The sequence below is a fragment of the Squalius cephalus genome (assembly GCF_949319135.1).
Source record: "Squalius cephalus genome assembly, chromosome: 16".
Classification (NCBI taxonomy): Eukaryota; Metazoa; Chordata; class Actinopteri; order Cypriniformes; family Leuciscidae; genus Squalius; species Squalius cephalus.
Genome location: NC_137137.1, coordinates 12,105,922 through 12,130,820, shown reverse-complemented (window position 1 = coordinate 12,130,820; position 24,899 = coordinate 12,105,922).

Genomic DNA, 24,899 nt, shown 5'->3' with positions numbered 1-24,899 from the left:
ATGTATATATTTAAGAAATATTTGCATACATATACTGTATATATATTTATATAGTTTATATTACATATAAATATTTTTTTTATATATATATAAATAACACATTTTTCTTAAATATATACATGCATGTGTGTGTATTTATATATACAAATTTAATTATACACAGTACACACACATATATTATTAAAAACAAACTTTTATTTTGGATGCGATTAATCGCGATTAATCTTTTGACAGCCCTAATATATATATATATATATATATATATATATATATATATATATATATATATATATACGTATTTCGTATATAAGTCATGGCATATCATCAGTTTATCAGATATAAAGTCATGGCAGTCTAAGAAGTTCACAGAACAATTCTTAAAAAATCCAGTCCAGGCCACCTAATGAAAAGACCCTCAGGAGAGCTCAATATCTTTTCTGGCCCGAGCTCAACCATACCACATAGGCTCCACAAAGGGCATTTTTTCATCACTCGTGTTCCTGAAATTCACTGCTGGAGATATTTAATCAATTAAAAGTTTGAGTTTAATGAATTCTGCGCCAAAGTTTGAATTTAAGTAGCAACTGCGAGTCTGGTAGCTGTGAAAACAGGTGCTGTGGAGTGGAGGCTTCACACATTCAATGCTTGTGACAGACTTCAAAAGTCTGACAGGGCATTTTAATACATCATCTGATGCGTTTGACACACCAATGGTAAAGTTTTAATGCCGCAAATTGGGATCCAAATGAGGGGGGCTCTTATTATACAAACTCAAAACTGACAGAAATAGAGGGAAAGAGTGATTGTGTGCAAGAGAAAGCATGGCCTTGCATATAACAAGATAATACTGTAGTTTTGATATTCCGTAAATAAAAGAACATTGAATAAGTATAACAGCTTTGCGTGGAGTAATAAATCAACCTAAGACAGATTTAGTGACACATGATATTAGATTGAATGTAATGTGACAAATTGAATGCAATTTCTGCTTTAATTTCTCAAATTAAGGCAGCAAATGTGAACCTGCAGTGTTGAAATAAATAAATAAAAACAGTGATGAAAATAAATACAATTCACCATGAAATCAAAATGGAGACTTTTTTTTTATTTTATGGAATATAGCAGTATTTATTATAAATGATTTATCCATGAACATATGCCCTCATAATCTATAATCAAAATAACTTCCCCTCCTTCCTGCAACGACATCTGTTCTCTTCTCTGATGACGTGTTTGCTGGACAACCTGTCACTCACATGAGATCAGAGCAATAGCAAACCACAACAATCCAATGAAATCCCGATGGACAAAATCAAATTCCGCCCAACATTTTTTCTCGTTTGAGAAGCCATTTCACTCAGATGTACGTCACAATAAGGAAGAAAGGAATATTGCAAATTCCGTTTCATGCCGACTTTAAGCTTTGTGTGTCTCTTCTTGAAGTCATAAGCATGCTGTTTCCCAAATGTTTTACAGTTGATTTCTCACTGCGCTCACCATTTAACTGGGTTATGAAACATCTCTTTTAAGGGATTAGCTACTAAACATAAGGAAATGTAAATCTGCTCAGTGTTTTTCTTATGATATTTAAGGATAATGCACCCCAAAATGAAAAGTGTCATCATTTACTCACTCTCTTGTCATTTCAGACATTCCATGTCTTTTTTTTGTGTGTGCATAGAACCCAAAAGAAGTTTAGCAGAAAGTACAAACTGTTCTTTTCAATGCGATGAAACTAAATGGTGACCACTTTCATTCTATGGAATAAGTAGCTTAACATTCTGCTAAATAGGTCCTTTAGAAAGAAAGTCGATAGTAAATGATGAAAGAATTTTCATTTTTGAGCGAACTGTCCCTTTAATGGTGAGATGTGGATTGAAGAGACAATCACCCTCTCATTTTCAGTGTACTCAACTACTATTCTCTCTCTCTCTCTTTTCATTGTCTCTGAAGTCAGCTATGCCTCTGATTACTTCATCGATATCTTTCTTGTGGTTCATTCTTTGTTAATCATTATCATTCCTCTGTCTCTAATGGCAGAATCCATGGATCACAGAGAACCAAGGCTGAAAACAGCCATGTCTTGCTATCACTCACTCCACATATAGACCTCACTGTGACCAAAAATGTATTCACCCTCATGTTATTCCAAATCTGTAGGATTTTTTTGCTTCTGTGAAACACAAATTTTCTGCAGAATGTCAGTAGTATTTTAAATGATGTCCACGGTTGTCAAAATTTTCAGTCTATCCCTCACGTTATATGTAAGCTATCATACTGAATTTATTTAGAAGACTTGGAATAGCACATAAGTTATATGGATCACATTTATGATGCTTTTACTGTGCTAGTTTGTGCCTTTTGGATCTTAACAGTCCCTGGTACCAGTCTACTGTAGCATGAACTTTCTTCAAAAATTCTCCTTTTGTGCTCCAAGGTCAACCTGAGGGTGAGTAAATGACAGAACCATCATTATTGTGTGTGAACTATGCATTTAAAACCATTAATGTTGATTTATCTCCCTTTGTGTCGCTTTGTCTCTCTCCTCTCTCCCCTCTTATCCTATCTGACAAGATGCTGCGAGAGCAGACGTACGCAGGCCGTCTGATAGTATGACAGGTTCATATTTCTCCCATGTTTGGCTTGGCAGGCAGCTGGTGATTCTGGCAGGGGAAGACAGTGGGGCTCTTGAGTGTGGGTCTCCTGACTCCTGGGTAGACGATGCCTGCCTTCTCTTCTCTAAGTGGTGAGAACAGACAGCTCCTTAATGCTGCCTGTGATATCCGCTGACACCACCTCGATAGACCTTTACCTGTAAACCTCATAGGTACAAGTAACACATGCAAACGTGTGACAAAGAGCTCAATCTTAATATAGACGCTATACTTCAGAAAGTTTTATTTCAACTTTCATAATGAAGTCGTTTTTTGGGGCCTTTTCCTTAAGTCGGCATGAAGTGGTAAATCGCCCCGTCTATTTTGTAAATGCATGTTATTGATTTAATTGTGAACAATTCATCCATGCATGTTTGTAATTATTATAATTGTTTTTTGACCTTGTAGTTTTTAATTAAAATGTCATAACTTGATCTTTCTGTGAAACAACAGACTTCTCTCTCTGTATGATATACACTGCTGTGTATGCCGGATTTCTCCCATCATTTAGTCCGCTTAAACCCTGCCCTTTCTTACAATTGATTGAAAGCTTGCATTCAGATCTTGGGCCGGTTTCACAAAGCTATTTTAGACCGGTCTATAGTGTTAGACAAGTCTAAAATTTGCTCATAGACTAGTCTAATGCAAGTTAGACTGTTTCACAAAAATAAAGACTGACTTAATTTAGACCAAAAAAATTAGACACCTTACCCCCAGGCTAACTTAGGTCTAAGACTCTATGTTACCTTGGCAACCAGCTGTAACAATCAGTTACATTACAAACAGCCAAAAGAAAAGGGAAAATGGCTCATAATTTAAATATTTCTTCTTGTTACTACATTCTCCGCTAAATTTCCCAAGTAAAATGTCCTTGTAACTGTTATACTCCTCCAACAAACACATATTTTCCGCTGGGGTAAACTGCACCGAGCGGTTAAATGCGCTTACTCGATCCGCCATGTTTTTTGTTTTGAAAAGTGTCTTATTTTACCCAGAATGCACTGCAGTGTAGTCCTACTTAAGATAGTCAGAGTCTTAAAGGGTACATAACATGCACAGTTTCACCTAATCTCATGTTAATCTTGAGTACCTATAGAGTAGTAGTGCATCCTTAATATCTCAAAAAAGTGTTTAGTTTTATTATATTTAGAAAAGAAAAATACAGCTTTCCGATTCTCTCCGGAAAAAGCCGAGGTCCTGGAGGCGGAGCTATAGATTCAAGCGGTAACGTTAGTGCTTGATTTCCAGCAAAAGACAGAAATCTGATCCAGTTGTACTTACATGAATTGGGCCTTTTATCACTGGGACCGCTCCACGTTTTAATAGCAAACGATTTGCAAATCCAGCGTCGAGGCCTTGTTAATAAAACATTCGTCACTGAAACGACCAGAACACACAACCGCACTTCCTACACTCCGTTGCTGCCCCGGAAAAACAAACGGCATCCACTGTTCCTGTAACACTGGGTTCTTTGGGAAGCTGAACACGGTAAGCTTTCCCTCACATCCAAATACACACTTTTTTGGAGACATTCTTGAACAAATCCTATGCAGCGCTGCCGATGATTTCCTGTTGAAGCGCGTTGATGTGCGCGGTCTCGCTCTCCTCTAGTCGACGTGCTCGCGGGCGAGCTTTTCCGAGAGAAATGCTCATATAAGGAGTTGCACTCTGATCTACGTCATTAGATCCACGATCTAAAAAAAACCAGCCGAAACTTGTACCAACCCGGAAGTAAGATTTTCAGCATAGAAATTCTCCGTTATTCGTCCAAAATATTTTTTTAAAACTTTGCCCATGTTTAGCATGAGAATCTATCTCTTTAACACTGTAAACAACTCTGAATACATGAAACACCATTGTACCCCCCCTTTAAGTGCTTTGTGCAACGGTCTGATATAGATGTCTATCTGAAGTCTGACTATCTACTATATCTAAGCCATAGTCAAAGTCTATCTTTGTGAAACCGGCCCCTGCATCCATCCAATCAACAACTGACAGATACAACCAAGACCTTGTCCTACATTTTTCCAATAAACCGTTTCACTCAGATGAATGTCAAAACACGGAATGATCTGGTGCTTCAACCTTTACATTGCAACCTTAAGAAAAAAGTATTTTGCCTTTGCAAAACTCACTGCTATGATACTTGGGCAGGAATGGGCAAACTCGGTCTTGGAGGGCCACTGTTCTGCCGAGTTTAGCCCCAACCCTGACAAAAGTCACCTGCCTTCACCTCACCTGTAGCCTTCTAGTAAGCCTGAAGACATGTGTTTGATTCGGGTTGGAGCTAAACTCAGCGGGACAGTGGCCCTCCAGGACCGAGTTTGCCCATCCCTGTACTAAGGTGTTCTGGATGGTTGCCAGGGTGTTGCTCAGATGTTCACCCCAAGTCTCAAAGATGCATTGTATTTTTTATATATGGATCAGGTCTCTCATTCATTTTAAATCTATGTAATATCTTCCCACTTGTTTGTACATCCACAGGTGAATGTCGTTAAACTGATTGCTTAGAAATATAACAACACACCTTCTCAATAAGCCGCATGATTTGAGCTATCATTCATGTGCGTGCAAGTGTGACGTTCAAATCCCTTTACCCTAAGTATGAGCAATTATAAGTGATGATTGCCTTAGCAAGAGCCTCAAACTAATAATAATCATTCCCATCACAGCTCAGTGTTCTCAAGCGTGCAATACCAGTTTTCTCTTAGCCAGAGTATTACTCAAATGTTGCTCTACAACTAAATATAATTAATGCAGCTTGACGGAAAGGAAAAAAATACCTCCATAAGTATAACAAGCCTCAGTTCTCTGAAAGAAGGATCTGCTAGAAAAGTGTTATGGTACGGTAGTTTTAAGTATCACCATTTTAAAGTGTGACTTTCATTTCCTTCTTAATGTCCCTCCTGTGGTTTAATTCAACAAAGAGTGTCTGCAATTCCAGACTGACCATTAGTGCTAGATTTAAAGGGTCTGTGTTGCATTAGTATTCAAATCTGTAATCCAATTTTCAGCCTGTACCCATATTTAATCAAGTAACTAAAATGAAAACTTCAGGCTTTAAAACAGACTTTTAAAACACCTTTTCAAACTTTTTCTATGATATTTGTAGTGTATGATGATGGGGTGTTTTTTCTGTTTTTTTTTTCTAGTCTAAAAAGTCTAAAAGCTTCCATCTGAGATGCATTAAGATGTTTGGTAAAGGTCACGTTCATGGCTGATTTTGATTGATTCTTGGGGATAATTACTCTTAGAAGAGGCACTGCGTGGCATTTTTATCTCCATTATGCAAGAAAATCAAGGCCCACACAAACTAAAATTCATTGCTTGAGTCATAGATTAAGCATGTAAGAGTGCCTCATGTTGAGCTCTCCAGGGTGCTGAAATCAGGATGAAGGCTGAAATGTCAATGGTACCAATCTGAGTGCAGAGAAGCCGAACTGTCCGTGGTCCTGAATTTAGCAGGAGGCTTTGCTCAGTGCTGTGTGATGATGGAGCTGTCCGTGGTGCCGATGAGAACTATTGATGTGGCACTGCATGATATTCTTTCTAATTTGTCCCAGGTGTGGGTGGAAACTTAAAAGCATACTTTAAACACACAAACACACATAAATATTAATAATATGACTTGCTCCACACATGAAAGCTGCATGTATTTATATTGAAGGTTATATTAACGTAGTAGCTTTTTTTTAGAAGTGTTGGTGCAAGCTGAGTTTCAGTGCTGAACCTATTTTGGTTAAACTTTACTTCGATAGTCCACTTTAGACATTCTACTAACAACAAGTAACTTTGATATAAGTATAAATAACTATACATGTCAACTAACTCTCATTGATTTGCATCAACATGTCAACTAACTCTCATTAGTGTATAACTTTAGAGTTAGTAGAATAAGTTGACATGTACTTGCAAATTTACTTATAGCCAGTAGAATGTCTGTTGGGGGACCATCAAAATAAAGTGTTAGTGGATATTAAGCAGGCAGCCTACTAATACTCTAATAACTGGTAGTTTACATGTAGTTGCATAGTGTAAGTTACTTGTAATTAAATGTCTAAAGTGGATTATCAAAATAAATTGTTAACCCTATTTTTGCAATGCATAATATAAATATGGGAAAATTTTAATGTATACCTATTCATCAACAAAATCTTTTGCCACATGGGCTATTATGTAGCAAAATAAAGTACTAGAGTGAATTGAGAATAACATTTAAATTCAGCAAACAGAATTACAATTCACTTTAAAATGTAATGATTGTTTTTTTTTTTTAGTAAACTAAACTTAGTGTACTGTGTTTATCCAGTTGATTTGTCCAATCTATTTGAACTGACAAAATTTTGGGAGTAAGTAAAACTCAAACAAGCCCATGCAAAACAAAACAAAACAAAATGTAACGAGTTGAGATTTTTACAGTGTAGAATTAAAATTAAATGAAATTTCAAATTCGAATTATAGCTCATTTTTAACTAGAATAGCAATGTTTGTTAAGACAAACTTTGAAAGTTGGTTTGACAAAAGCCTTGTTTGAAAGTTCTGAATTGTTTTTAACAAGCTTGGAATAGATAGACAGACATACAGCATTTTCATTACAGAGCTGTAGCTCTGCTACGTGGCATAAATACTGTCAGGGTAAAATATTCTGCAGTTGCACTGTTGATTGGACGCCATGCACTGTTTGTGTGTGCACTGTAAAACAACCATTAGTCCATGCATTACAACAGTATGTATCAGTATGTCCTCTTATTTAGTCTAAAAGCTGGCATAACCAGACATAGTTTGTTTGCATCCTGTAAGAGTAAACACCTCTGCTCTTCACTGTTTATCAGCTCTCAATGCCTTTTTGCTCATGGTTTATATTGTGAAAATGGAGACCACAGAGCTTCTGTCTATCAGAGCTTATATAATTATATTCGAACCTTGAGGCTATAGTTATTTCTCTTTCTTCCTTTCTCTCTCCGCCTCGCTCTCATATACACGGAGAAAGGAATCTGATAAACAACTCCTAGACTGCCGGTTTTTGAAGACTGACCTCATCAAGCAACACTTTTGCTCTGTTTTGTAAGTCTTGAGCGCATACTCTGTGGGTGGATGCAAAGTGCTGACAAACATTCCTCTGATTGACTGAATCATTAAAAACTGTGTGTGAGTGCTGCCTGCCTCTTTGGGTTGAAATAATGTACTCTACATTCTGCACATCCTCATTTTTTAAAGGGATAGTTCACCCAGAAATCGTTCCAAACCCGTATGACTTTATCGTTTGTTCCTTTCAGATTTGGAATATAGTGCAGCAGAGTTATGTAGACTGAGTTTATGATACTTGTATAGTACTTTGCTTATAAACCTACTTTTTATGATACTTCTTTTTAATAGCTTGAAAGCTCCAGTTCCCATTAGCTGTTATTGAATAGAGGGGGAAAAAACAGTAAATTCTTCAAAATGTCTGTTTTTGTGTTCAACAGAAAGAAAGACAAATATGGGTTTGGAATGACATGAGGGTAAGCAAATGATGACAGTGTTCATTTCTATGTTTTTGTTTTCCTTCATACAGACACATATCTGGTTTTGGTTGATGGTGAAAGATGACAAGATATTTCAACACTAAGGGTTCTTCAGATCAATTTTGTTCAGAACAAAGAGCAAGACGGAGACAAAGACAGAAAAAGGATGCTGCTAATTTGATGTCAGGTCAGTTTGATATTTGGTGTCTGGTGAGACTCACCTCACCATGAAAGTTTGACAACTCTTAATGGAATCAGATTCCACTCATCTTAATGGAACCTTTTGAGTTCTGCAGAAAATGTATTAATGTAATCCTCATATTAAAATTGATACATTTTGGAAGAGTGGGTTACTTTGAACCACTGCTGTAAGAACCAAATGAAAAATTGTCAAAAAAAAAAAGAAAAAAAAAAAAAGAAGAGTTTAGAATGGTCTTTTTTTCTTTTATTTTTGGAACAAACTATTACTTTGCATAGGCCTAGTTTCACAGACAGGGCTTAGATTAAGCCAGGATTAGGCCTTAGTTCAGTTAGGGCATTTAAGTAGCTCGTATAAATGTGCCTTAAAACACAAAAACAAAAAACATTACTGGTGTGCATCTTGAGACAAAACAATGGCACTGATATATTTTAAGATATGTCACTGCAAGTTGCTTTCAGTTAAAACAGCTCAAACATGCATTTTAGTCTGGGACTAGACTTAAGCCTTGTCTATGAAACCGGGAGATGGTGTTTTAAATAAAAACACACTCCATGTAGTACTACACATTAGATATATTTTATTCATAATACTCCACAATAACTGACCTTGCTTGACCAGTTTAAATTCACTGGGTGCACAGCTGCCTTTTCTCTGACTGTTTCCTGTGACACATTCAGTGCTTGAAAGGAACTCCTATTTATTTGTCAAGATAAATGGAGTAAAAAAGCTTTTTATTTCATTCCTTAATTCTCAAGGATGTGTCTTCTTTCATAGACTACTGGCTTAGCGTTTTATTCAAAGCTTATATGGATCATCTAATTAGTGGACCATCATGACAGTGAGTTTGTCTTACATCGAAAAAGAACATGCAGCGTTCACACTCGCCATATTTTCAGGGTTATTAATAAAAGAAGAACTTTGTGTTAGCTAATTAAATGTATGATATTTATTCTTTACAGTGTCTTGTTATAGGAAATATTTGTTTTTGTCCATTCACAATGTCACTGCTTGCTAACTCACTATATTATATTTCTATACTCATTATATTTAAATTACCACAAATTACCACACATAACCTTAAGGTTTGTTCTTGCAAACCCAGACTAACTCAATAAAACACAGAATTTGTGCCTTTTATTTTACATTTAAAAAGTTGTGTAGTGAACCTCTTTTTCCACAGTGTTGTCATAGTAACAGGTGAAAGGCACATCAAGGTCTGTTAAGCACAGCGATTTAAAACTTTTGAATTGTGCTCATGAATGATGCACTTGCATTGCATTTTAAATTTAGATGTTTCTATTGAATGTTCACAGGCAATTTACACATTTCATGGGAGTTTGAGTTATGAAAATTGTTTCAAAAATAGTTGCGTATGTGTGAGCATTATTTTGTGTGTGTGTGTGTGTGTGTGTGTGTGTGTGTGTGTGTGTGTGTGTGTGTGTGTGCGTGTGCGTGCGTGTGTGTGTGTGTGTGTGTGTATTTGGCAGTGCGGAGTGGGAGTAGTTTATTCTTTCTGCCTGACCTGCTTTTTAAGGAGAGAGAGAGAGAGAGAGAGAGAGAGAGAGAGAGAGAGAGAGAATGAGAATGAGAGAAAGAAAATGAGAGGACGATTTATCATTGTGGAGGCCGTACTTTACATATTAAACATATTACAAGCAAATCCTGACAGGTACACACAGACTGGAGGATTGTTTGACAGCAAATATTTGTGTAGTTGTAAGCTCGAACCTGGATATTTCTGTCAAATGAAGTCACAGATACTGCAAGAACACTGCATAACTAAGTTCATGAGACCCAGGGCAATGCAGTCACCCAACATTATCCAGCCACTACTAATAAATCTAGTCATATTGCTGTAATACAAAACATTCCATTGTGCTTATTCAAGTAAATTAAACATAGGGTCTCATTGGCTGCAGTGACTTTATGATTATAGTCACTCTCCTTCTGCAGATGCTCAAAGACAAGAGTCAGATAGGACATAGAGACTCCATGGAGACCCATTCCAGTGTCTGAAATGGGGGTACAGGAGGGCACAGAAAGTTCAGCCCATCTTCAGCCTAATATTCCCATGTCTTTAATGCAGAGCAGTGATAGTGATATACTGTAAGCCAGGCTGATTAATCATGTAATATCTAGACATGTTGAAACTATTACGTACCCATTTGGCCTATAACAGTGTTGTCAGTTGTAAAGTATATAGGGCCTACAGCTTTTCTATTAATTGTGCAAGTTTTCTTTTTTTCAAACAGAGTGACACTGGGCCAGTGACATTTATAAAATGGCTCTCTGGAATATTCAACTCATTGGGAAAACATGCCTCTAACTACATTTTTTCAAAACTCCAAAAACATACTTATACATGAAATGCACTGCAGTTTCCAGCTAATATTACCACTAGTGGAAGTAAACTGCCAACAACTTTATATTGTTTTTGCACACAAATTATGATTACAGGGGCAGATTACCGATTACCGCTAATAAAGATTTATTTTGACCTCAAACACTTTTACCATGGAGTGCATATTTTGTAAACTAATACATTTTAAGATTTGCATCACATAATCAGCTCCATATGTATGGCTTACCGATGCAATAAACTTACTCTGTTTCTCACCTGGTATATCATTGCACTTGCGCTATCTCATGTTTACTTTTGTCACTATTGGTTAGGTTTACGGTAAGCCCTTATGGAATATGTGATATATTACATAATACATTTCCATATATGGGAACTATTGCTTATATTTTTCAATATACTGCAAAAAATGCATTGACCATGAATGGCTATATATTGATACATATAACATATTTAGAAACAAAGACAAAAATCGCATTACATGTAATATTCATAAAGTTTAATCCTTTATTGTGTACATATATTGCACATACATGTTCGCATTTAAATGTGAATGTATATACACATAAATACTGTACACACATGAGTTAACAGAATTCTAGTTCCCGACTGTGTTATTTAATGTGTTTTGATATGGGGGAGATCTGTTAGTGTATTAAGTTGTATTATTTTGGAATTTAAAAGGGTTTCTGGTATGTTTGAGTTTTTGTGGTTAGGTTGACGATTTGGCCAATGACCATTAAGCCTTTGTTACTATATTTTAAAAGTAAAAGTGGCTGTGCACTCTTCAGCACAGTGATCGTCTCTTTGTTAAATACTTTAGTACAAGCAGGTGTGCTTGAGCTTTTGTTAGCCAGCATGAAAATATAAAACATTTATAATGTAAATAATTATAAAATTATTACATTGTAAAATATTATTACATTATATATTTCTATATATGTGCGTGTTTATACTCCATGAGTAAATATACTGTATCTGCAATATATTTATACACATGCAGTACCATATCTTACCACATGTACATCTATATATTATGAGGTGTATTATTGAATATAAAATTATATTATGATATATTAGTAAATATATCATCACGTATTTTTCAATACATGAAAAGTGGCAATTCTTTATTCAATATATTGTAATATATTAACACAATATATTATTCTGTATATTTTCAAATATACCGTTAAATCATTTGATATATAGATCATTCACAAATAAGGAAATTATATTTTCTCTGCGTAAGGGAGGAGTGCAGATGGTATGTTATTTTCAAAAGTGAAAGAGCATTTTATTATATTTTATTCTTATTGGTCAACTGCAACATTTAGCAGTCTAATAAGTAACGGGCATTACTTTTGCTCTTTCAAACTGGTGCCGTTTTGTGTCTCATTTAGCGGTTGTAGTGAAAATGTCAGATGACGTCAGTATTAGTATTACTGTAATACTCTTGCAGTGTCCATCTTTTGTCTATTGGTCTATTTTGTACATTGTAACAGGCTATTTTTTCTTAGCAGAAGACTTAAAGAGAGTTCTAAGAATACAAAAATGAAAATGCTGTCATCATTTACATTGTTCCAAACCTGTATGAATTTCTTTCTTCTGCTAAACGAAATATATTTTGAAGAATATGGGTAGCCAAACAGTTGATGGGCCTCATTAAATTCCATAGTATTTTTTATTTATTTTTTCATAATATGGAAGTCAATTGGGCCCTGGGCCTGTGTGGTTACCCATATTCTTCTAAATATCTTCTTTTGTGTTCAGCAGAAGAAAAAAATGCATACAGGTTTGAAACAACTTGAGGGTGAGTAAAGGATGACAGAATTTTTATTTTTGGGCTAACTATCACTTTAAGTTAATATACAAGATAATAAAATATCTTCAGTTGAAACCTATATTTCATGTACATGTTTTTATTTAATTGGTGAGTAGACAAATGTACAGTTATTTAATGTACAGCCAGCCAGGCATTTTTACAAAAATAAACTTAATTTATATTTATAGCCTGTAAGTTGTCCACAGGGTTTTATTTTACAATTATGAGCAATTACTGTACAATATTCCATACTGTACATGTTTGTGCCTATTAGTTATACATTATATTGTGCTTCAGCTATTTCTGGATATAATAGTTGTTTTTCCACAGACATTAATTTTGTTATTCTGGGTTAAAAAAGGTGGCTGGACTACAGGTTTTGTGAACAGATTTAGCCGACAGACAACACGGTTTAAGAGATCATAAATGAGAACTTATATAACCCTCTCCTCATTAAACATCTTTTTCATGCTCAAGAAAATATTTAACAGATTCCAGTATGTTTTTTAAGTCTTGGCCTGTAGGTTAATAATTCTTGTTTGTCTTTGGGGTTATCGCTTTTCTTCGCTGCTGACTGCATCTATATTGTTAAGCGTGAACTGGAGACAGAGCTGAAGACCTTAATTAACTCAGCGCTAATTGTAGTGATTATCAGGACCTCAGGAGGAAGAGAAGATAAAAAAGGGAAAGAAACAAAAGCTCGAAATATTAATCTGAAATGAAAAATGCCATATTGATAAATTAATGAGAACTTTCACACTAGCAGAAACATGAAAGTAAATTTAAACCGATTCATATAGTCTACGTGCTATTTTTATGATCAATAACGTGACAAATATGATAAAATATGATTTGTCATCAGTGACAAAATAAACACACAACAAAAATAACAGCAGTTAAGAAAGCATCTGATCAAACGATGTTTGCCCAAGCTCTGCAATTCACTGGCATTATGTCGACAGATGAGGTAAAAAAATTACACTATTATGAAAGTTTGATTATAAAGAATATTTGAGACTATAGACTAGATTTGTCTATGTGAGACTATAGTTTGAATAAATCCCTTTACTTTGCATGACACATTGACATTACAGTACAGAATGGCTCTTTCACTATTATCCTGAACATTGTATAAGCATTCATTTCATGTGTCATTGAACGGCAGAAAGGCTCTCGGGAGCGCACGTAAACATACTTTTGATTTCACTGGCAAAAACGTCCAGAGTCCTTCACGTAAATATCAACCTACAGGCTTTCAAAGACGACCTACAGTGTGAAGTTGGGGAAGGTCTCATTTTTAAAGTTTGGTTGCAAGCTGTTAAATAAAAAGTTCTTACATATAGTCCCTTTCATATTTATTTATTTAGTACAGGATTTTATCCAAACTGACTTATCATTAATATATTTTATGATTTTTTTTTTCATGATTGTTTCAGTAAATAGTCCCACATGTCATTTCTCCTTATAATGTGAAGTCTACAAGGTTTGTCTGCAGTATCCACTATAGTGGCAGATTGATTCCATGACCTGATAAAAGCTCTCTCTTCTATTATGTCTGCTATGTCTTTAATGAGTCTCATATGTCTATATCAGGTTGGCATTTCCCTGCGGGACGTGTGTGGTCTTCTGTCCACCCTTGTGTGTGTGTGTGTGTGTGTGTGTGTGTGTGTGTGTGTGTGTGTGTGTGTGTGTGTGTCTCACTGAACCCTGTTGATCTTTAACTCAGTGAGGCTTGAGTAGCAGCCTGATCAATTTAGAGCATGCTGTGCATATCAGAGGAGAGAGAGAAAGAGAAAGAAAATGGTGAGATTAGGAGACAATGCGCTTTAAAAGTTGAAGAAAGAATGTCTAATTAATTAGTGCCTGTCATGTGACACGATTGACAATGTAGGTGAAAACTACATTTAACCTCAATTAAATCCACACTGTAAGAAAGCAAATAGTTTGGAAAATTTTAATGTCAACATAAAATAGTATTCGAAACCAATTTTATTTCTTTAATGTGACATTTCTGAGTGAGCCACAATATCCAGCAATAATATATATATATATATATATATATATATATATATATATATATATATATATATAAAGATGGGATCTTACTACTCAAATTGACTTTTGAAGAGGCCTTTTGATCTGAATTTGTAGACCGAAATTTAAGTCCACTCTTGAGAGCAACGTAATTCTGTTTGGTGATGCAAGTGGGCATAAATGACACACTTCAGCTTTAAGTGATCTAGTCTACATGGACATCCTTGTTATCAATCCGTTTCACTGTGATAATCCATTCTCTCTCACCAACACACCCAAGCTTTATTTAGAGCATGACTGAGCATCTGCTTGACCTGACTTATTCTCCGGAGATTTGCATTAATCTTCTCTCTCGTAATTTTTAATAACCCTTGCGATTACATTCTCTCTCTGCTCATTAATGATCTAATATTTCTAAATATTATGCTGCGAAATGTAAACTGTGGCTGGAAGACATGTTTTTATTGCGCGTAGATTTACTGTTGCCTCCGTTCTGTGGTCATTACCCTTTGTTTGTTTATATGAAGAAAACTGAGCCGTTCTGCCGTCTGTCTGTCTGTCTGCGGGGTTTCCATGGAAACACCATTTAGAAATGGAAAGTTATTGCAATTTTTTTTCAATTGAAGAATTTCATTAAATCACCTACAGATGTAATGTCACAAATTACAAGCTTGTCAGGTTCTAACTTGTTTTTTTCCCCACAAACCCAAATTGTCGAAAGGGACTGGAAATGAGTTACCACCATAAAAAGCTCTGGAGTGATAAGGGTAAAGTAAACACATGGGAAACTGGTGATTGTGTGCGAATGTGTGTGTGTATTAGTTGAAATGTCTACAGGGTCATGTGAGATGCATGTAGCACAGAAGCAGACAGACAGTGGTTTGCTTTTAGGCTTGCGTTACATCAAACGTAGCTCTCGCTGCTTTGAAGTGTCAGACTTTAACCAATGGCACCCTTATGCCCTTAAACATTCAGACAGCAGCACTTTGCAGTCTCTTCCTCCTCCCATTCTCTTCATCCTTTCGCTCCCTCTATCTTCTGTTATGCGTTTCATAATTCCGTGTCACTCACATAAATGGACCATCACTCTTTACAGATGTTTTATGTATGAGTAGGCCGATAACATCACAGGATGGTGCACTTTTACAGTCTCAACTCTTGTCGGGCAGAACCGTTAACATTTATGCATGTGAAAGAGGCTTTTATTCAAAGTGACTAACAGTCCAGTATATCTTTCAGTTTATACAGTAAAGTTATGGAGTCTGAAGATGTTGATTATAGTGCAATTTTATGGTACTTTTTATGCTTTTTGTCCTTTGGAGCTTGACTAGTCACTATATGCTTTCACTGTATAGAATGAAAAGATTTTTCTTTGTGTTCCACTGAGAAAGAAAATCATGGTTTGTAAGGAGGGTGAGTAAATGATGACAGAATGTTCATTTTGGGTCTTAAATAAAGCTTAAACCCACTAACCCCTTCAGAGTGAGGTGAATAGGACCTGCCTGGAAATGCAATGGTGTGGTTCGATATCAGTATCCCCACTACCCACCTTTTCAGAAGTGGACAGAATGGACTACAGACAAATGAACTAAGCTGTGTGAGAAGTGACCTCTTTTTGTAGATAACTACAATGAGACTCTGTTCTCTGAATAGTCTATTTATTCCACCAGGCCACCCAGAAGAGGATGGGTCTCCCTTTTTGAATTTTTTCTTTGCACTTGAAAAGTATTTCCTTGCATTGGAAATTATTTAGGCAACCTGATATGTTAAAACGTTGTATATTCAAGTGTAACTGAATAATGTTAATGTACATCCCTTTGTTGACGACTGCTATTTCTTTCTTACGAGGAATCCCATTGTGAATCATCTCTACTGACATTAACAGCTACGTGAATTGGCATCTGACTCTTTCTAAGTATCATGAAATCTTGTTATTTTGCAGGACGTTTTATTGATTTTTTCTCAGTTATAATGCAGGGCTCCTAAACCTTTTTCTGGCCCACAACCCTTTTAGGAGGACTCACTGTAATTATGTAATTGGCTAATTAAATTCTAAAGAATGAAAACATATTTTAGTATTGCTATATATGCAATTTTGGTATTGACTCTGGAAACCAAACAAATGCAATGATTGGACAAACATTTTTTTTGGTCTTGAGACTTCCACAGAAGATGTACAGTATGTCATTTTTTTAACATTTAGACCACTTTTTTATTGATTGCTATCAGGATGTGAAGAGAATGTCAACCAGAATAACAAGTTTTTATAAAAATAATTGCCTATACCTTTAACAAGCCAGCAGTTTTAGGGTGTTCAGCGACACTTTTGCATATTCACCTTTTGCGACAAAACTCCAGGGATGCAGTGGAATGTATATATAAACACAATATGCTTATATACATAATTTATACATGGATTTTATTTACTGTAAAACCTCTGCTGTTCTTAGAAGGAAACTCTATAGATCCCACCCAGATCTCTGACCAATGAATACTTAAGCTAATCTCGCTCAGCATTCAGGGGTGGCCAACTAGGATATACACAGCCTCATTAATTACTCTAACCAGCTGGGTAATTACCACAGCCATAAAGCCATCCGTCATTCCTAAACTGGACTTAATGCAGAGACACATTCAGGCAGACATAAGCCTATATCTACACACCACGGATGTGGGCAGAACTTTTGAGTTCATACATTATTTAAAGTGTCCAAGTATTTAAGATACCACTGAAGATTTTACACTTAGGTTAAAGGCAGTGAAATTGAATAGAAAAAAAAGCTCACCCATAATTTAATGCATAATTATGTATCAACCCTTATAAAATGGTGAAAATCAATCACATATTTGACATTCTGAGCATGCCACACTGCAGGCATGCCAGCAAACTCTGGCCTACCAAAATTGCTGACAAGTTCTCAGCATGGACTTCTGTGAGAAGTTTTGGATGCGCATTTGTAGTGGAGAGAAACGATCGTATTAATGATGCTTATAATTTATGAATCTGTTTACTGACAGAACCCCTTTAGGAGAGAGAGAGAGAGAGAGCTTAAGTCAAAACACGGAACACATTTGTTACAAATTAGTAGAAAACATCAAACATGCATCATCAGCAGAGTTGTCCCCTGCTTTAGGCCAAAACTTAAAGCTCACTCAACCTATTCCGCACGGGAATATTTATTATGAAACCGCTACGTGTGGCATATTAATTGAACATAGAGGATGAATTACTGTATGTTTCTATAAGTGTATAGGAAAGACAGAGAGGAATTATAACTGAACAAAGCCTTGATCATGGTACATTTTTCAGTTTTTATCTCATTTCATGTCAGTCAGTCTGTCATTTGTCCTGGTCATTTTCCCAGGCAAGTTAGAACAAAGTCTGGAACATCTATCTATAGCAATTAATAAAAATGTCAATCAGTTTGCCATGTGGTCTGGCATCTAATATACAAAATGTATACTCTAGTTTTTAGGCTATTTCTAACATTTCTCCATGTTCCTTGCTCAGTCCATCTATACTTTTTCCCCCCACTGTTTCAGCATATACAGCCACAGAGCTTTTTGTTTTTATTTTTCATAAGCATAGGGAGTTACATCAACTAATTACTTTTTTTTTAACTATAGTAAAGTAAAGGGATTAAACTAGATCTTTCCTTTCACAGCAGAAGTATTTTGATATGGTGGCCTAATTTCAGTCACAGCCAGGGAAATGTCTTATCAAATATCAATGAAACAACAAAAATAGAAGAACATTGTCTAAAAGTTTCACTCTTTGGAGAGATTTGGGTATTGTGCGTCATTGCTGGCTTTATGTTATGGGGTGTTTTTGGGGTGTAACAAAGTGGGGGTGGGAAATCACAATGAAATTTGGGGAAGTAGTTGCCCTGGGTGAGTAAAGTCAGTAGGCTAGTGTAGGTTTTAGTCCAATGCGTTAATGTTAACCAGCATTTTCGGAAAATCCTCAGGGTCAAAATGACCCGAACACAACATGAACGTGAGGGTTAAACATGAACAATATTTATTCAGTGAAGGATTCACCAGACCGAATGTGAAAAGTTTTTTGATTCACAAAAAAAAAAAAAAAAAAAAAAATTCTCTAAAAAGGAACTGATGCAAATATTTGCTCTTGAATTGTGTTTGCTGCGGCGTGCGAGGAAAACTCAATAGATCGAGAAACGTTTCATTAACATTGTTTTGCGACTGTCTTTTATCCTGCTGTGACACTAAATTCACACCGCAAGCTCGTTCAAGCAGTGAAAGAAACCATCGAGTGAGCGTCTGAGTAACAGTGCGCATGCACGAGAACTTTAATTCGCATTATTGTAACATAACGCTCAGGAAGAAGAGAGCACATTTGGAAACGTGTACAGTGTGCGATATGCGGTTTTCAGAAAACGCTGTTTCCCACATGCTTGCCAGGATATATTTACTTTCACATCAAACCCACTTTGCACTTTAGTCATTAGTGCCAGAGCTCAAAGGTTCAACTCGTCTTTCTCTTCTGGGTATGCCCTCAGGTATGTTAGTGCTCTCACTATTCGAGTTTCAGCAATCTTTTGAACCCAAACATGCTCCCAAATTTAGATTTGTGAGCCGGAGGACTCTGACCTTGTGTTTCTAAATCAGGATTCCAAAAATCTGCAGTGCTCTGAGGCCCAATGCCTGCTGCCATGAAACGCTCCACAAAACACCTGCCAGACCTGTTCCTGTTCAAACGCCTGCTGCAGGAATCACAGCCTACTCTCAGGGTAAGGGCACACACGCACTATATGGCACTGCTTTATATGGAAAATTGCAATCATAAAATAAAGGACAGTAGTTGTGAAATTGGAAATATAAGTGGAACAATGTGTGTCTGTCTGTGCATGTATGAGCTGGAGTACATTTTAGGTGCTTAAATGACATCATTGCTTTCTCATCGCATTTGCCACATAACTTAAATCTAAATGGCATATTAAGCTTTTTCACTCTCAGGCATTAGCCATTTCAGCTGTTAGTCCCTTACAAATGTAAATTCTCTCTGCTGAAAAGACCAACTTAGACCTAGAAACGTTTAAGCTAGTTAGTCCTGATTTTGTACTGATCTAGCTTCGGGATCTGAATAGCTTTGTTAAGCTAGTTGCCCAATTGCTAGTTAAGCTAGATATAATACCTGATAGGGACACCAGCATATGATGTTCGGGACCAGCAACATATGCTGTTCATGCAGGCTGCATAGATCTTTTTGTTCTAATGTATAACCTGGCTCCTCCAAATCTCACTTAAGCACAGGGAGGTCAAAGGTCAGCTCCCCTGTAAGTAGATATGGCATTTAAGAGTTAAATGACAGGTAAATAATTCATGCAACATGCCATGGTTCATGGGCGTGCTCTGGGGGAACTTGTCTACTGTATAATTTAAATGGTTAGGCCTTTTATCAAGAGAAATATCAAATATTCATCTTTGCTGGAGACCACACCACACCAGAGTTTCTGATCAGAGTTGCAGCACCACATAGATTCTGACAGCTTCTAGAACACCAACACGTATTAAAAGACACACCAGCCACTGGATTATTGATGTTTAACAGGGAGGAAAGTAGCAGCCGTTTGGGAATTCAAATGGCAATTCCCCTTTTAAAGGTTGTGTTCCCTTTTGCTGAATGGATAAATAATGCTTTCACAGACCTCATAAATATCTGGGATTACTCAGGTTACTGTGAACTTCTCCCAAAGTCCCAATTTTAAAGTATCAGAATATATGAGGACAAATTGGTTATGTCTGTATTATGATCTGGTCAGGTAATTGAAAATGTGTATCATTTATTGTATAGCCCTGATTTATTTATTATAATAAATGGCTGCCACATATAAAAATGGCTGCCCACTGCTCCGGGTGTGTGTGTCCAAGGTTTGCTGTGTGTGTTTTCACTACTCACTACTCCTAAAGTGTTTGCACTAACTTGAATGGGTTAACTGCAGAGGACAAATTATTACAGATAATTACAATTATTAATTATTAATTATAAACATAGGTTACCATACTTGGCCTTCACTTGGCCTTCATTTAAAGTTCACTTATTTTTCATGAACTATGGTTACCTAATTGTTAGGGCTGTCACTTTAAAGTCAATACATAATGTTAAAAAGGTTGAAGAATGCATTTTAATGACCCATATGCTCCTATTACTTTTTTTGTTGCAATGTCTATTTCATGCTTTACTCATCTTCCACAATAATGCCTTTGAAATATTTTATATATATATATATACATATATATATAATTAGCAATCAGATTTGATTGTTAATTAATAACTGCAGTAAGTTATTAATTAATGTTATTAATTATTTTTAAGTATAATTATATTTACTTTTTATATAAAACTTTGACTTTTCACAACTTATTAACATAGATAACTTGGACATATCGTGCAGCTCCACATAGCAGTCTCCATCAGTCCACAAACTGACTGTTTCAAGTATGAATGAATGAGGCATTTATATAGCGCTTTCATTGGTACTCATATCAGGGGGTCTCTCCTCAACCAACACCAGTGTGCAGCATTCACTTGGACAATGCAACTGTGCCAGTGCGCTCACCACACACCAGTTATGAGGAGAGAGAGAGGGATTGAGACAATTCAGTTGATGGGGATTATTAGGAGGCCATGATTGGTAAGGGCCAATGGATGGAATTTGGCCAGGACACTGGGGTTACACCCCGACTCTTTATGAGAAGTGCCATGGGTTTTTTAATGACCACAGTCCCCTTCACTGTACTGGGGCGTTAGGACCCACACAGACCACAGGGTGAGCACCCCCTGCTGCCCTCACTAACACCTCCTCCATCAGCAACCTAGTTTTCACAGGAGGTCTCCTATCCAGGTACTGACCAGGCTCAGCCCTGCTTAGCTTCAGTGGGCAACCAGTCTTGGGCTACATGGTGATATGTTGAAAGTAGGTGTTGTTGTTCAATACTGAGAGATACAGTACTGCATGCTAAACAGCTCTTTCCACACAGCAGGGTTTAGCATTCTCTCCCCTGGGGTCTCTTGACAGAGAAAGGTGTTCAGAAACAAATTTTCAAGAGACCACACTCTCCTGCAGGGAGCCCAATACGCTGTCCGAAAGCAGAACAAGAATAGGGCGTAGGGAAGTGTTTCTTGCACATGGGACAGATTTAGTCTAATCTTAATGATGACCTCTGAGTTAAGCTGAGTCATAGCTATCATTTAAGGTGTGGACTTTTGGGGGCTTTTGCCCTGGCAATTGTTGAGGAGTTGTCAATACATTAGGATGTGTTATAATGAGAGGTGATTCTATGCTAGAAATTGTTATTATTGGTGTTTTGTTGTGTGGTCATTGCAGTTGCTATCAGTGCCACAAAGTAACAGCACACGGCTCCAGTCTATCACTTTTCCACAGCTGGAAAAAAGGTTTTGGGTTTCTTCTTCTTTTTTTCTTTTCTTTTTTTTTTTGGTTTAATAAAAGAAAACCCCGGTGGAAAAAAAGTATACTTGCAGCCAGACTAATTATCAATATATCTTCAAGTGTGTTAATGATAGTTAACTTGAAGTGTGCTATTCCTCAACAACTAATTTTGTACTAAGCATATTTTAGTTGTTATTAAATTGTAGTAAAGCATAACTTTAAGTGTATTTAGTGTACTTTTGTGTACTAAATTGGACCAACTTCAAGTATACTTTAAGTATATGCCTGTGTAGGGACTAATTACATGCTTGATTAGTGATATTAAAGTGTACTTTATTTGTGTTACAAGTACATTACAAATTAATTATGAGTGTCTTCGAAACATACAAGCAATATACCATAAGTGTAATATTCTGTTTATTTAAAAGATATATATGTTTAGTGTTTTCGCCTTTTATTAGGATAGGACAGTAGCTAAACAGGAAGTGAGGTGGGGAGAGAGAGAGAGAGAGAAAGAGAGAGAGAGAGAGAGAGAGATGAGGGACGGGAAAGGTCCACGAGCTGGGACTCAAACTCGGGTCTCCCTTAGCACATGTCGGCGCACTTGTCGACTTTTTTTTTCACTAGGGTACATATACATATATATCATGTTAAGGGTGTTACCAGAATATAGAAAGTAAATAAATACTGTAAGATCTGATTCGTGGCTTCCGTCAGCTGCGTAACTGGACTGCCAATGATACCGAACAGGCAAGAGCATGTTTGAAAGTGATATGCACCCTCTACATATCTCTCCATAGCACCCAAAAAGTAAAGTGGAGAACATGTTCGTGTTGGAATGGATCCTTATTGATTGCAATAAGCATGGCAAATGACCCCTTAGGTATTTTTAGTCGCCGACCATATGACTGAGAAGGAAGCAGCCACTGATTTCCATGAATGAAGAATGAGTGGCTTTTTAAAGCCTTAAGATGGATGTGTGCTTCAGGGTGGGTTGGTAATTACTTCTGCAAAGGGTCTGGACTGAAGGGCTCAGTGATTGAATTGTTTGCTGACGGAACGGCCTCTGCCATCTTTAACTAAAAGAGCAAAATGCCATAAATCATGTGCACACATCCCAGTCGCCTCCCACGACACTTCTAATTTCTTTTGCCTCGCTTTTATTTCCTTTAAAAATTTCTCACCGCATAAATTGACATGCAGCGTGAAGGAGATGAGAGGAACGGTAACGGTCGTTCCAGGCATTTGCCAATACTTAGCTAAAAAATAATGGCAGTCGATTTTTTTGTTCTTGCCAATACGGAGCCGTCTTAAAATATAATTTAAATAATCACGCTGTGACTAAATTGATAATGTAAGTCATGAGCTTAACTGATACACGTGGGCTGTGAGTGATGGACCCTCAGGCCTCACATGGAAAGTTTGCTTTTGATGGAAAGCTCTTAAGACCAAGACATTACAGTAGTTCCTAATTTAAACGGAAAGGCTTTGAATAAATGTACTATGAGTGTTTCATATTTTATTAATTTTTCTCACAGATGCTACAACAACACAGAGAGTAGAATGTGCTGTAGTATAGTAGGAGTGGGTTGTCAACGAAAGCACTTAGAGTCATGATCTCAATGGATGTGGCGTACCTGCAGAGACCTCTTGATGGAATTCCTCACACCAGGAAACCATATAGAAAGTTAAATTCAAGACTAATGAAGTGCAATAACTGTAGTCAGAAAAATAGTTATTTAGTGCAGAATAATTATGTGGACAAACATTCTTCCAATTTTTTTTTTTTTTTTTTGTTCCACAGAAGAAAGACAGTCATACAGGTTTGGAATGAGTTGAAGATGAGTAAATTATGACAGAATTTTCATTTTAGGGCAAACTGTCCCTTTAATCATCTTTAATCAACAAGCACATTTAAAAAATTCGCCCATGACTGTCAGTAAATGTGGAGCAGAATGCCACGCAAAGCAAATCAAATATAAAAGTTTAATTTTTTGAGTCTATAAACAAAACCACACACCTAGCATGCAAATTTACACATTATCAATACCTCTCAATGACTTAAAGGGTCATGAAACCCCGTTTCAGCAGCAGTCAGTTCTCACCACATTTTAAAAAATGCGGTTTTTCGAACCGGAATGAGGGGGGATGAGGGGAGACTGACAACACAGTAACAGCTTCTGAGACAGACAGTTTTATTTCACTCTCATTAAAAGCATCAAAGCTTCCAACAAATGCATGCAGCAAATTACCATTACACGCAACACAACATGAACATGGTTTTGTAAGCTCAATGTAAATTACACAAATACATACACTTGTACACACATCCTGTGACAGCTATAATTTAATGCACAAATAAATGCACAACCAGTCACATTTGTACTCTGCATTAAAAATATATATGAACATGCTGTTTTTTGACATTTTGAGACTTATTCTTTGGTAACTTTTGAGACGTATTATTTTGCTGCGTTTTTATAAGCTGTTTGATCGGTTAAACGGCCGTAAAGACCGGTTACACTCACAGTGTGGATCGTGTTTTTGTTGAAGACTCAGGATATTGAAGAGAACTTATGCGACGCAGAAACTCTTACAAAGACAAACACCTGTTTTTGATCCATTAATGCATCTCTCACTTACTGTATGATCTCACTGTTTGAAGCGCATGTGAATCAATGCGTGCTGGCGTGAATAATTAAACGAGGCGTCTTCTCATAGGATAAGGACACATAGGGCCCTATCTTGCACCCAGCGCAATTGACTTTGTACACCGACGCATGTATCATTCCTATTTTGCACCCGCGCAAAGCACGCTTTTCCCTCCACAGAAGCACGTCGCTAAACTAGGGAATGAACTTGCGCTCCCTGGGCGGTTCAGCGCAAAAAAGGAGGCGTGTTCCGGCGCAAAC